Below are 15,306 nucleotides of genomic sequence, written 5' to 3' on the forward strand. Positions count from 1 at the left end.
ATCTGTACTGGAAACATGTACACTATCTTCCAAATGACCCTCTACTTCTTGCTCAATTTCAACATTCTCCTCTTTACTTCCAAAGTAACAAAACTCAATTTCTTCACATATATTCTTCACATCTATTTCAGAACCATGCAAAAGAGCAGCGCATAATTGTTTCAGCATAATTGCTGGACTCTTAGCATAATACAACAGTCTAACTAACTTCCTCACTTTGTTATGATGCACTGCTAGCATCCTGAAATGATGAAAAACACTCTGGCATACTCTCCTGGATAGACAAGCCAGTGAATGACCATGCAAACCTGTCACTTCTCTTACTCTGCAAGGATCTAATTCTTGCAACAACGTCATTTTCTGCTTCAAACTTTTTTTGTTAAATGACCGTACAAAATCACAAAGCAAATTGATGGAATCCTGTCGCACACTGCAAATACTACTACACTTCCAGGTGTACACAGGACCCTTAGCACGTCTTCCTAAAACCTCATTACCTAACAACTCTTCTGCCTCTGTTGTCACAAGTTTTTCTTTTTCAACTGGACAACCATCTTTCACTTCATAAGCACGACCACTGATGTCAACTGCATGCACCAAATCATTATCCTGGAAATAACTCTCTTCATTAAAAAATGCCTCACAGCTTGAACTATGTATCCATTCTCCAGAAAAAACTTCACAAAAATTACTACGATTAACTATTCTCTTCCATCTACTATTTCTTTTGAAATCAAAAATTGCCTTGTTTAGCTTCCTAATTCTATTGATTATCAAAATAAATAACTTACGTTTAATTTCAAATGCCTGATCAATAACTTTCTCAACTTTTTTTTTTCTCTTATAAAAAACTAGTTTCTGTTGACCTTTCTTAATATTTTTTAACAAATTGCCAATTATCCTGTTACGGAACATTCGTTTACGAATCTCCCTAAACTGTTGTTTCCTTCTACTATCATGCACAGATTTATCTCTTGCTCTAGCAGTAACATTTTCATTTGTCCTTTTCTTTCCATTTGATTTACTTCTCATGTTATGGATTGAAACATTTTCTGTAGTAATATTTTTTTTATTACAAATATTTCTTATGAAATATTTAGAGCTCTTACCCGGTGCTTTCTTCGTGGCTTGAGAAATCTTTTTGTTAGAGGACTGCTGCGTTTTTTTTTTCTCCTGCTGTCTTTGACGTTTTCCAGCCTTTATCTGTCTTAGTACTGTAGGCATATTGAAATCTTGAAATGATCTGCAGTTGAATCTGAGGAAAAATATAATAAAAAATGTTAATAAACATTATTATCAAACAGTAAATCAGTAATAGTGATCAAAAACATAACACACTACTTGACATTTTAATTTGAAGATTTTTTAGTCATTGCCATTTTTACAATACAGAAATACCAGAAAAGAAATGACATTTATATTTATGTTACCTATGCTATTTTATATGTGAATCTGATCTAATTTTATGAGCATATTTTAATATTTTATTGAAGACACTACACATAACCTGTTTTTGAAGGTGTCTTTATTTTTAAATTAAACGGTTTACCTTTTTACTTTTTATTGATTATAAATTTTAAAAATAAATGTTTATAATTCCAAAGGCTCAAGCAGGTCAGCTTCCCATCCTATATCATATAATTCGGACAAATCTGCATCCTCATCACGCTCTTCTTCATCCTCAGGATTTAAATCATCCAATGGATCAACATCCACTGATGTTTCAATTACAAGTTCAATGATGAGGTCAAAATCAACTGATTGCAGATTGTCGCTCATGTTGAGGTTGTCTTTATCTTTAAAGAAAGATAACAACAATGAGATGTTGCAGAGTAAGAGACAAATCTCACAGATTATAATAGTAAAATTATTTAACAAGAGTAACATTTTGCAGCTATTATTTAGCCATGTCCAGCGATGCTGAGCAGGTGAAGCCTATGTCTAATTTTTCACTGAACAGGACTCATCTGTTCTTAACCTTGGATAAGCCTCAACGACTCTGTGTCCCCTGCACATACTCAAATGTTAAAGTGCAGATTTATATTAAATGGCACATCCCCAGGCATGCACCAGTTAATGTGCACCACTGCTTTACCACCCATGGTGTGCCGCATTTACAATCAGATAGGAGAAAGCTGCTTCAAAACCCTGCGCCTGCTTGAAGCTGGCATAGGTCTTGACGCAGCATTGTAGAGATGGGGCACCCCTGAGCCTTGCTGGAGCTGCATCGCACTTACGATACAACTCCAGCAATGCGCCACCTTTACGGCACAGATGCGTCACGCATCTGTGCCGTTTTTGCCCCATGCTGCGCCGCATTGTAAATGCAGCACAACATGGGTGGCGGAACAGTGGCGCAGGATGACTGTCACATCCCTGGTGATGCGCCACTCATCATAAATCTATCCCTAAGCTTCTTATCTTGTTACAGATGAACTGCCATATGTATCATCAAAATATTTTACATTTTCTAAATAGCGAATTTTAAGGAATAAATAGCGATTCTTTACCATTCCTAATTTGCGATGAGCAAATTGCTAATTGCAAGTTACCCATTCATTTCCATGGCCTAGGAGGCTAATATGAATGAAGGTTTAATTTGCGATTAGCAATTTGCTCATCACAAAGTAGGAATTTTTCCAAGGGTGCAGGGGTGTCTCAAGAACACCTGCTGCACCCCTGAAAAACAAATTTAGGGGCATATGGCACACATACATGCCTTAAGGGCATGTGTTGGCGTCATATGGCACCTTTTCTTTTTTTGAAAAAAAGCTTTTTGAAAAGAATTCACAAATTACCACTAATTTACCACAATAGTTTCCAAATCCTTAATGTCATTTTTTACATAGTTTTTGTTTGATACATTGCATTTAAGTAGTCACAAAATTTACAAATGCTTCAGTGCAATCGCAAAATAAGGAATAGCAAATTTTGCTACTCCTTATTTTGCATCAAAGTTGTTTGATACATACCATTTGTCTAATTAACATTCGCAAAGGCCGAAATTCATAGAATTTTGATCTTTGCAAATGCTAATTAGCTTGATACATATGGCCCCAAGTGAGGCTTGTCTTGCGACATGGTGCATCTTTTGCATTACTGCTGATTGGGTTTTATGTGGTACGTTTTTTTTTTACACTATGACATATCTGCCTAAATGCATCAATTTTTAATGTTGTCACCTCATAGCAAATATTATGCACCACCGCTGCATCATAAAAGCGACGCACAGTGGCAGAAAAAAGGCATACACCTATCATAAATCTATCCCTAGCATTTTAAATGATTAATCCAGGATGACAATAAAGTGTGTCCTATCCAGAGGTTTGTTTAAGGTGAGGCCTACTCAGGATTGCAGATTAAAGTTACGCTTGATGAAGAATACAGAGGAGATAATACATATAAAGGACTACCAATGAAGTAAGTAATGTGCACTTTATTGCGCCAGTCATCATAAATGTATCCCTAAGCTTCTTATCTTGTTACAGATGAACCACCATATGTATCATCAAACTATTTTGCATTTCCTAAATAGCAAATTTTAAGGAATAAATAGCAATTCTTTACTATTCCTAATTTGCAATGAGCAAATTGCTAATTGCAAATTACCCATTCATTTCCATAGGCTAGGAGGCTCATAGGAATTAATGTTGCAATTTGTGATTAGCAATTAGCTCATCACAAAATAGGATTTTTTTCAAGCGTGCAGGGGTATCTCAAGAACACCCTGCTGCACCCCTGAAAAAGAAATTTGGGAGCACATGGCACACCTACATGCCCTAATGGCATGTATGGGCGTCATATGGGACCTTTTTTTTTTTTTGAAAAAAATGCTTTTTGAAAAGAATTCGCAAATTACCACAAACTAGAAGTTGGTGGTAGTTTCCAAATCCTTAATATCATTTTTTACATATTTTTTTTTTGATACATTGCATTTAAGGAATCACAAATTTTGAATTATTGACATTTTAAGTAATTTCCACATGTGCAGTGTTTTCAAAATATAATTTGAAAATCGTTTTTGGGGAAAAGTAATGGTTTGCAAATTTATGACAAGGACATAATGGTGTATGCTTCTCTATAAGGCATTTCAGTATCTCTAATGTCATTTTTCCCATATTACATTATAAGACCTTTCCCCATGAAGCACATTCCTTGTAAATATGCTCCCACCTGTGCATTGCAAATTTAGATTTTGACTGTTTCAGACACATAGCCATGTTGAAAGTGACCCAAAAAAATTGCAAACGTTTTAAAATAACACATTCATGTGTCTTAAGGACATTTTAAGTCATTTCCCCATGGACAATGTTTTCTAAGTGGCACAAAAGAGGTATACACCTATCATAAATCTGTCCCTAGCATTTTAAATGATTAATTCAGGATGACAATAAGATGTGGCCTATCCAGAGGTTTGTTTAAGGTGAGGCCTACTCAGGATTGCAGATTAAAGTTACGCTTGATGAAGAATACAGAGGAGATAATTTATTGTAAAGGCCTACCAATGAAGTAAGTGATTTCTACTTCATTGCACCAGTCATCATAAATGTATCCGTAAGCTTCTTATCTTGTTAGACATCAACCGCCATATGTATCATATAACTATTTTGCATTTCCAAAAAAGCGAATTTTAAGGAATAAATAGCGATTCTTTACCATTCCAAATTTGCTTTGAGAAAATAGCTAATTGCAAATTACCCATTCATTTCCATGGGCTAGGAGGCTCATATAAATGAAGGTGCAATTTGCGATTAACAATTTGCTCATCACAAATTAGGAATTTATTCCAAAGGTGCAGGGGTGTCTCAAGAACACCCTGCTGCAACCCTGAAAAAGAAATTTGGGGGCATATGGCGCACATAAATTTTAACAACATTCCTTTACCTCAACAACGATTTTCAAATCATAACTTCAAAACACTACACATGGGAAAATTACTTAAATTGTCCTTAAGACACATAAAAGCGTTTTTTGATTGGCTTTCCTGCATGGTAGGGTCACTTTTAACATGGCTATGTAACACAAACATTCAAAATCAAAATTTTCCATGCACAGGTGGGAGCATATTTACAAGCAATTTGCGCCACAAAGAAAGGTCTTACATTAAAATGGGAAAAATAACATCAGGGACAGTCAATTGCCTTATAAAGAACCATACACCATTATATCCTTGTCATGAATTTAAAAACAATTCCTTTTCCTCAAAAACGATTTTCAAATCATAATTTCTAAACACTGCACATGGGGAAATGACTTAAAATGTCATTAAAACACATGAAATCATTTTTTGATTGGCTTTCCAGCATGGTTGCGTCACTTTTAACATGGCTATGTAACACAAACATTCAAAATCAAAATTTTCCATGCACATGTGAGAGCATATTTACAAGCAATTTGCGCCACATAAATCATAATTTTCTCCTTAAAGCACACTATTCTCTATCTAAAGTAAAGAAATATTTTCTCACCTTAGCAAATACTTTCAGTTTGAAAACAGTCTAAGAAACACACCAATTTGTCTTCAGCAGAGCAAAAGGTATGCACTCCAGAGTCTGCAGCTATCAAAAGCACAGAAATGCTGTAATTCTTCACACATATTTCTCATGTCACCCAATCAAAACTCTTCCCTCACTTTTTTTCAAATGAAAACCCTTCCCCCTCTGCCCTTTCTGCCTATTTTCCATAGCAACCACCTCTTGGAGAAACTCTGGTGTTTGCAAGTTCACACAACAATGTTGCAATTGAACTCTGAACTCTCAGTGCACCTGCATATCCAGTGCTTTCTTTCATTTAATGATTTTTTATTGACCACTCAAAATACATCTTTCAAACAACACATCTGTACACCCTAACTTTCTGTTTTCATCAATCAAAATCCACCAATCACTGTTACTACTTCATGAACACAGAAACTCCACAGTTTTTTTCATTTCAAACTCTCATTTTTTCAACTGCCATTTCATTGCCACACTTCATCTGACTGCAGGAGAACCTTCTCTCACCATGTTTTCTGTCTGGATTGTTGGTCATAGTTATATTCACTGGGCTCAAAGGTACGTTGAAAGCAGGAATTTACCTAACCTCAATTTACAAGATGTGGAAATTAAGTGGTTTGGCCACAGAGGATTAAAATGTCACCAATTGATACCATTGGTGAAAACCTTTATGCATTTGCCAAAACCTGACCTGTTAATTGTGCACTGTGGAGGTAATGACTTGGGCACTTTGACTGGTGTAGGTCTGGAAATGCTTTTAAAGGACACCTTTGAGCAATTAATGGCACTTTTTCCTCAGACTGCCTTGGTATATTCAAATATATGCCAAAGACAGAAATGGAGGTGGTCAAACCAATTTTGTCCACAAATTGAGAAGTCGAGGAAGCATGTAAACAAATCTGTTTCAGCTTACATGAGAGACCATGGAATGGGCTCCCTGTACAACAATAACTTGCGTTACTACATGCAAGATATCTACAGAGGAGATGGAGTTCACTTCTCAGATGAGGGCAACAGAGTTTTCACTCTGAATTTAAGAATGTGCATTGGTACCTACTTATAAGTACCTAAATGTACCATAAACCCAAAAGCTCTTCTCAGAGCTACCCTACATCTAATCACTCACAATTATTATTTTACTCTAACTTTTTTCACTAATTTTCAACAAAGTACGCTCCCGGGGGCGCTACCCGGTACGCGTACCGGGAGCTAACCTCGCGAAATTTTTTAAAAAAATGTTTTTTTTTCGCACATATAAACCTCCTCAGCCACCCTCAGAAAACCTAGGGGGTCAAGATAAGTCTACCGTGCCCCCTTCTACCCATTCTGAACATTATTTGCCCTCCATCTTGTATCTTAATTCGACCGAAACACAAAATGGTGGACTCCCGGAACGCTTAAGGTACGCGAACCGGGGCGCTCAACGGTTCGCGTACCGGGTCGCTCCCTGGGAAGCGCACCATCAAAAAAGGTGGGAAAGTAGTTCACAGAAAAGCCACTTGAGACAATTTCACCAAATATAGATTAGCTCATACTACATACCAATCCCTACCATTTACACAAATTTGATTGGAATTCCATTTAGCCATTTAGCCTGTAGACCTCTCTAAATACCGTGAGGTAAATTACTTCACAAAACACATCTGAAATGTTGGAATTGACAACCAATTAAAATGTTACTTTCATTTTCTACTTTTTTTACCTGACATTTGATTGGTTATGTACCCGAATATATATAAAGGAAGAGAAGGAAACACAGCCATTTTGACTACTACTTCCTGGTGTACATTTCAATAGGATTTTCATTAATAACTTCAACTTCTTTTTAAAGGTAAGTTGTTATTTTTAAAACTGAAGTATATTGTGCACTTTAAGTTAATATGGCAAACTTTTTCTGTTAGTTATATACTATCCCTCTGTAGTACTTATAAATTTAGATACACTTTTTTATATTCCTACTTCCACTCTGATACTATACACTGCCCAAAGATAAATTCTCTGTTAAAAACTGCCTATCTAAAATTAATCCCAACAGTGCCCTACCTCTACTAATATATATTTTTTTTATGCAAATTTCAGGGAAAATGGGAAGTGAACAAAACATTTCATTTGAAATTGTCCTTCCAGAGTCCAACACAGAAATCATTGATCCAAATGAGATTGAATTTATGGATGAAACTTGGGACCAAGAATTACTGCAATGTGTACAAGCAGTAGATAACCTCCTTGCAAATGAGGACATTTTACAACCTCAGAGACTACAATCTATATTCCATGATTATTATGAAATTTCTGACAATGAAATGTTAGAAAGTTTAATAAATTATGAAACACAATAAAAAAAGCTTAAAAAATAAAAAAAAATAAAAAATAATCAACAAAACCAACAATCAATTAACATACAGCATTTGAAAAGTCTATCATTTATTTTTCATTGTGGTACGCTGCCCAGAACGCTTCCTGGTTCGCGTACCGGGCGCTACCCACGCAAAAAAACCAAAAAAAAATTATTTTTTTTGCCCCGCGGGGCCCTTTTAAAGCCTCCACATTAAACCTAGGGGGTCAGGGAGAATCTACTATGCCCCCTTATGGTTATTTGCCCCTTTGTTTTGGCCTCCTCTTGTCTCTCGATCCTACCGAGAGACAAGATGGCGGCCGCTACGGACTTTTTGGAATGTTGACAGACGCCAGAGAACCAATCAGCTTCGCTTCACAAAGCTCCGTTGCGCGAAAAGTACGCGTCCTGCGCCGCTGCCCGGTCCGCTGTTACAGATATATATCTTTTTTTAAACGTTAATTTCTCAAAATCCACTGGAGCACATATATTGAGACCTACAAAAGGCACATCGGGCTACCAGTCCCTACAATTTTGCCAAGTTTCGTGCAAATCTATTCAGCCGTTCGGGCTAAAAGTGAGGCTAACCGCCCTATGGAAAAATCAATGTTAAAAACACGTTTTGGGACCCCCCTTTTTTCTCGGCCCCCCCTTGACGAACCCCCCCAAAATTTTCAGGGGCTGCTCAGAAACAAAATGTGCCATTTTCCTGAAAAATTCAGCCAATTCCGTCCACAAACGCCAAAGTTATTAGACATAGAATTTTCAAAAAACCCATAGAGAAAAAATCCTAACTATATATACCTACTGGCGACCGCCAGTAGGTAATATATTCACTGAAAAAACCATAGGTTTGACACCAGTTATAGTTAGCTGGAAATTTTATTGACATAAAACCAATGATATTCCACGTTATAGTTAGTTGGACTCACTATAACTTGCGCGTGTAATGCACTGCTGATGACATCACATATTACATCACTCATGACATCACTGATGACACCATCCAGTGAATGTGTGTCTTTCTGAAAAATAAATATGTATTATATAAGTATATATTATTGAATATCTTAGTGAATACATATATTAGTGAGTAAAGCTTAAATATTTAAATATATGTATAAGTGTTTCACTTTGTGTATAAGTGGCTGCATGGGTTGATGAGTAGGTACATGTGTATGTATATAGGTTATTAGATGTTTTTCTTAGTATCAGTATAAGTGTTTGCATGGTTTGGTGGGGGTATTACTTACTACATAGATGCAAGAATGACTGAGTCTCTGTTTGTATGTGTTTTGAAGACAGCATATGTGCAGGACTGTATGGGTGGATTAGTGTGCATATGTCTGTGTTAGTGAGTGAATGTCTGTCTTTTTAGTGTTTTTATCAGTAACTACATTTGATTTAATGTAGTATATGTGAATATTGATGTATATAAGTGACTATATGTGAGAGTGAAGGATTATAAGAGTTCCTCTTTAAATTAGTATGTGTTTCTATAAGTGATTTTTTAAGAGAGTAAGTATGTGTAAGTTTCCTTAGAAGTAAAGTAATAGTGTGTGTGTATAGCTGTTTATTTTCAATAGTTTATTTGCATGTGTGAGTATGTGTGTGAATATTTTTTGGATGACTTTCGGTGTGTAACAGGATGTGTAGGTGTATCACTACATATGATTACTGAATATATGTATGAGTGAATATATAGAACTGTTGGTGAATTAGTGCATGTGTATATAGATGGTGGAATTATTGAATTGGTTGTTGTAACTGGTATGGGTATCTCCATTTTTTTGAACATTTTAGTTTCTATTTTTGAATATGCGTTTCAAGGGTTAGATTACAGTGAAAGGAGGTCTGTCACTGTGTCACAAGGATGGTGTCATCAGTGATGTCATGAGTGATGTAATATGTGACGTCATCAGCAGTGCATTACACGCGCAAGTTATAGTGAGTCCAACTAGCTATAACGTGGAATTTCATTGGTTTTATATCAATAAAATTTCCAGCTAACTATAACTGGTGTCAAACCTATGGTTTTTTCAGTGAATTTCATAGGTTTTGTAAATGCTAGTTCCTAACTATAACGTGTGTAAAACCGATGGTTTTTTCAGTGAATTTCATTGGTTTTTAAAATGCTAATTCCTAACTATCTCGTGTATACAACCTATACTTTTGTCAATAAAGTTCTGGCAATATTTTTTTCGAAAACAAGCCGTTTTCTTCACTGTTCAAGTTGCATAGAGACTCCTTGTAAAGCGATACAGAATTAGAAAGTCTGTACCTTGCCTTTTTTTCAACGCATTAAAATTTGTCAGTAAATAAAAATAGCCTTTCTAAACTTTCGTGCGCGACCTGGTGTGCGCACTCTCGGCAACAGTTCTCAACAAAATGGATAGCGCATTTCCAAGCTTTCATGCGCGACCGACTGCGCGCACCCACCTATATATTTCGTGAAAACTTTGCAATCTGAACTTATTGAATTTCTTCATAGACCCATCAAAGAACTTATAATACGTCAAAGAGACTAAACCTAGGCTTCTTTTTTAATATTATGAAAATTTTCATTAAATGGAGCCGAATGTCTTTTTAAACTTTTGTGCGTGACCGAATGTACACACCTTGGTATTTAAAAAAAAATATAAAAGGTTTTATACATTAACAATTGTATGCTTGAATCAAGCTCAAAAGATATATTAAATCCGAATATGTTTGAATTTACTTCTTTTCCCGTTTTGAAACTTCGCTTGTTGAAAATGGCAATGTATATGCACATAAGCGGCGTTCATTTGTGTTCACTGTACCCCTTGTTGTAAGCAGAACGGATATCGCGAAACACTGACTGTGTTATCCCGCCAGCATAGACCCATGCACACACGTACACGACAGCCATTTTAGGCACCATGGCCTCTCTGCCCGTTTGTTAAACCCCCGGCACCCCTCCCCGCGCGCACTGCTCATGCATCGGCCATAAAACCCTCTCCCTCTGCGTGACCCTACTCTAGAAGTAACCCTCCTGCTCGACCCACACCCCCCCATTTCCTCCCAAGAACACCCTTCCCCTCAGCTGACGAGCCCCCCCCAGCTGCACTTGGCCTTTCGACCCGGTCCCAAGTCCTAAGACCAAGCCTCGTGGATGTACACCCCCCCTTTTTTTCTGCCCAGCATAACGAAACCGTGATACACCAACCGAAGTGCCCGATCTTATCGCCTGCCCAACCTTTGATCTGATCATCCCCTCCTGCCCTCGTGTCCTGTAGGAATGTCCGGCTGAGAGATCACAATCTCTTGTTACATTCAGGAGGGGAGGATGACATCTGAGCGACTGGTATGGGAATAGGCCTGAAGCTGGGATTCCAAGCATGCTTTTTCCTACTTCAAAGCGTCTTTATTGCAATAAGGAATGTTTGTGCATCATAAACATGTGTATAAAAGACGAAGCCTCAGAGAAACTTGTTAGAGCACCTCCTGAAGACACTATGCGAGTGTCCGAAATGACAGGCTCTCCTCATGAGAAATAAAACTCTGTTCTTGTTTTCCTGCTTCCAGCGCCCGTCTCTTTATTTGGTAATTGTTCAAGATGGGAACTAAGAGGCGTCCTGCGCCAGCAGCCTGGGCATCAGGTGCGTTATGGGGTGACTTTTCCACAATTGGCGTCCCAACGCGGGGTCCATCAGCGACATAAGGTCCGGTAAGAGAGGTCCAGACGATGGGGTGAACATCTAAACGATTGGAGTATACCTGCCTTGAGAGGGCCCTCGTCCGGCTGCCGATTGAATGAGCTTCACCGATTCCGAACGGATCTCTCTCAAGTGACCTACTGTCCTGACTGGAATCCCACAAAAATGTTGCGGTAAAAACATGGAGAAAGAGAACGATTGGGCGCTGGAAAAGGGAAGGCGAAGAATTGCCCACACGGTCCGGTCCGGGTAAGGTTAAGTAGGACGTCTTTACGTCCGATTGGTAGGATGGTTTTATCCATCTGATTGATAGATTGATTGTACTTGAAGTATTGTTTCTCTTTGAGACATTTTCTATTTGCAAACAGCGATGAATAGGAACGTTCCTCTCTCTTTGCAAATAGTGAAGGATAGGTAATGCAGACGTTTGTTCCCCATTGTAATCCGTCATGCCTATCTTTCTCCCCACTGATTGTTTGTTATCGATTTTTATCGATTATTGCTCTTTGAGATATTCCCTGTCTACAAACAGAGAAGAATATAAATATTCTGCCCCCCTTTGCAGATAGTGAAGGATACGTAATGCAGATTTTTGTCCCCTATTGTAATCCGTCATGCCCATTTTTTCTCCCCACAGATTGATTAATTACTTTGACATTTTATTGTTCAAGGAATAGTTCGTTCGAGGCATTCCCTGTTTGCAAATAACGCAGAAAATAAATATTCTGTCTAATCTTTGCAAGTAGTGAAGGGTAGGTAATGTGGACCTTTGTCCCCCGTTGTAATCTCTCGTGCCTATCTACTCCCCACTGATTGGTAAACTAGTTCCACCCGGACCATTTATTAGAGGTAGGTCATCTGGCTCGACCTGAGGGCACCCCTAATAAAAAGGACATATGCAACAATAACGAAGTAATCACCGTATCCTGTTAACAGAAACTTTAGCATGAAATACGCTAGAAAGAAAAAAAAAAAAAAAAAGAGAAAGAAATAAGAAAGCAAAATCAGTAGGCCACTGATGAGTTTTTCATTTCGCTACAAATAGGAAAACGCTAGAAATAGCTCACGATAAAACACATGATTTTGCTAGAAATAAGAAACGTTAGAAATAAGCCCGTAATAAGAAACATGAAAATGGTGAGAGAAGTCAAGCTTGACATCGCGACGCCACGAGGCAACTAGGCTTCGCCACCCCTCACTGCTCCAAACATATCTGTCCCACCGCCTGCCACGCCCCAATAACGGTAACATGAGAAAGATACACACAGCAGATACCTACCCCCATTCTGGAAACTCCCGAAGTGCAACAGGTCCGCGGCTACGCCCATCCGGAAGACGAGATCTTCGGCACGTGTAGGGCGGGTCATGCTGCCAGCCGTCGGCCGGGGAGGTCGTCGCATAAGGTGGGCCAGAAGAGGAGCCGAGGCCGACGGGATCCGGGCGTCCCCTCCTCTTCTTTCTTCAATAATGGCTGCGACAACACGGGGGGCGGATGTCTTGCTCATGCCATCGACCCCCCCCCGTATCTCCTGGTCCAGCCCCGGCTTGGTATGAGCTCCCCGTTCGGCCCTGAAGCGGCGCCTTGCAGGCCACCGGGGGGGGGATGTCTTGCCTATGCTGGAACTCGTAAAGGGGTGGCCCGGTTGCTTGTTAGTTAAGAAATGAGTCCCACAATCAGAAGTATTCTCCTCGACTTTGAAGATTCTATAAGAGCCACGGGGGCCCCCGACCCCCGCAGGCACCCCCGATGGGGAATGACTGCCATGATTGCCCGCGGAACGATGAAAATGTAGCCGCGAGACGTCGGCGCTCCCATGCTGGCGCCAGCCTCAGTTTGAATGACTAAAATCCTGCAGACTACAGTTCGGATCAGTTCCGGTGAAAACCCAGTATGACCCGGTAGAAAAAAATTGTTGCCTCCCTCCCCCTTTGACTGATGGTTCATACCGCCGATCCTTTCTGTTGCCCTTTAACGGAACTTTTGGACTGCCGAAAGAGGCTCTGGGCCAACCACGAGTTGGTGGAGATTTTGACTTTGCCTAGATCTGCCTGGCTACACCCAAAATGGCGCTGGTACAAATGAAACTTTCAACTCCTTGTTGTACCCCGATTGCTCAGCCTTGGTGTCATGAGATATGTATGCAGTTTTTTTTTTTAAACACAATGAATTGATATGGGATGGGTACTGATTATGTGTTCGGACAATGAATTGACATGAGATGGGTACTGATTGAACATTCGGACAATGAATTGTTGTTAAGTTTTGGCGCATCATGATTATTGAAAGTTCGAATTTCAACACTTATGATACTCGCTCACACTGAAGTTTCGATATGATTTTATTGCACTTGTCGCACTTTTTATTATGAAATCAACGACCACCGACTCCATTAGGTTTTCCACTAATAAGTATCCCCACATGTACAGTTCCAGCCTGCTCCGTGGCCGGCCCACGGGGTTGTAGGCCCGTATTTGTGCACCGACATTCTTATTAAAGATTTTTGAAAGCAAACGTAGTTGTCACGTGTAGATTGGTAAGTTTCGAATAAAAGACCACTATTTCCGATATAACTAAAATACAGGTGAAATGGCTCAGCTCGATTAGTTAAGGGTTAAAAGGTATAGTACGCAGAAATATTGCAAATATAAATGGTCTAGGTTTTTGTTGTATGTGTTTTTCATTTTTTGTACAGCCTAAAGCACATATGTTAATATTTTACTCCTTTTCACGTTTTGAAACTTCGCTGAATTAGACCGCTACTTCCAAATGGCGTACGTGACCAGATACTGAAGGAATGCGTCTTGAAAGTGGCTGACTGTAATGTATGATATTTCACTCAGTGACTTTCAGGCCCAGGTTGTATGTTCAGAGGAACACTTACCGTTTATTAGAGGTAGATCGTCCGACTCCACCGGAGGACACCCCTAATAAAAAAGACATATATATAAAATGCGGACTAGCCGCTGTATCGTACTAGCAAAGTTTAACTTAAAAATCGTTAGAGAAAACAAAAAGAATCAAGCAAAATCAGTAGGCCACTGATAGGATCTCTTTTTGACCTCGCTAAAATAGAAACATTAGGAACAACCCCTCATGAGAAATATGAAACTAGTGAGAGAAACCGAGCTCGACGCCATGATGGCTGCAACATATTTCGGCGACGCCGCCCACCCTGCCCAAAATAACGACAAACCCTATGCACATATTATAAATAAATAGAACACACCAGCAAAGTAACAGAGTAAAACGTTTTATTAAATAACTATTTACATGCCAGCCTGCTGCAATATGAAAACAACACTTCCAAAATGATCGACTACCTTTAAGAAGAAAAAAAGAATCTTTCATCTGGCAATTTTTCACTTATCCTGAAGATCAAAAGAAAGTAAATGCATCAAAAGTAACCTGCACGATATGTGACTCGTTTCTCTCAAGAAGAAATCCAACAAAAAAATATTCCTTTTCCATACATACCATGGTGCGCCATGTCAAACAAATGCACCCTGTGCAATTTGCAGAGGCATCGACAAAAGCCCTGGCCACGCTATTACCATTAGAGGTGGCCAGCACATTTTCTGATCGACGACCTGTATCTCCATCGAGTGCACAGAAGGACTTGAGATATTTAACTATATATGGTCTATAACTTTTGGTTTTTTCAGTGAATTTGCTCCGCCAGCCACCCCGCCCAAAATAACCACAAACCCTATGCAAATATTAAAAATATATACAACACACCAACAAAGTAACAGGGTAAAACGTTTCATTAAATAACTATTTACATGTCAGCCTGCTGCA

The sequence above is a fragment of the Lissotriton helveticus genome, chromosome 5_1 (assembly GCF_964261635.1).
Source record: "Lissotriton helveticus chromosome 5_1, aLisHel1.1, whole genome shotgun sequence".
Lineage (NCBI taxonomy): Eukaryota > Metazoa > Chordata > Amphibia > Caudata > Salamandridae > Lissotriton > Lissotriton helveticus.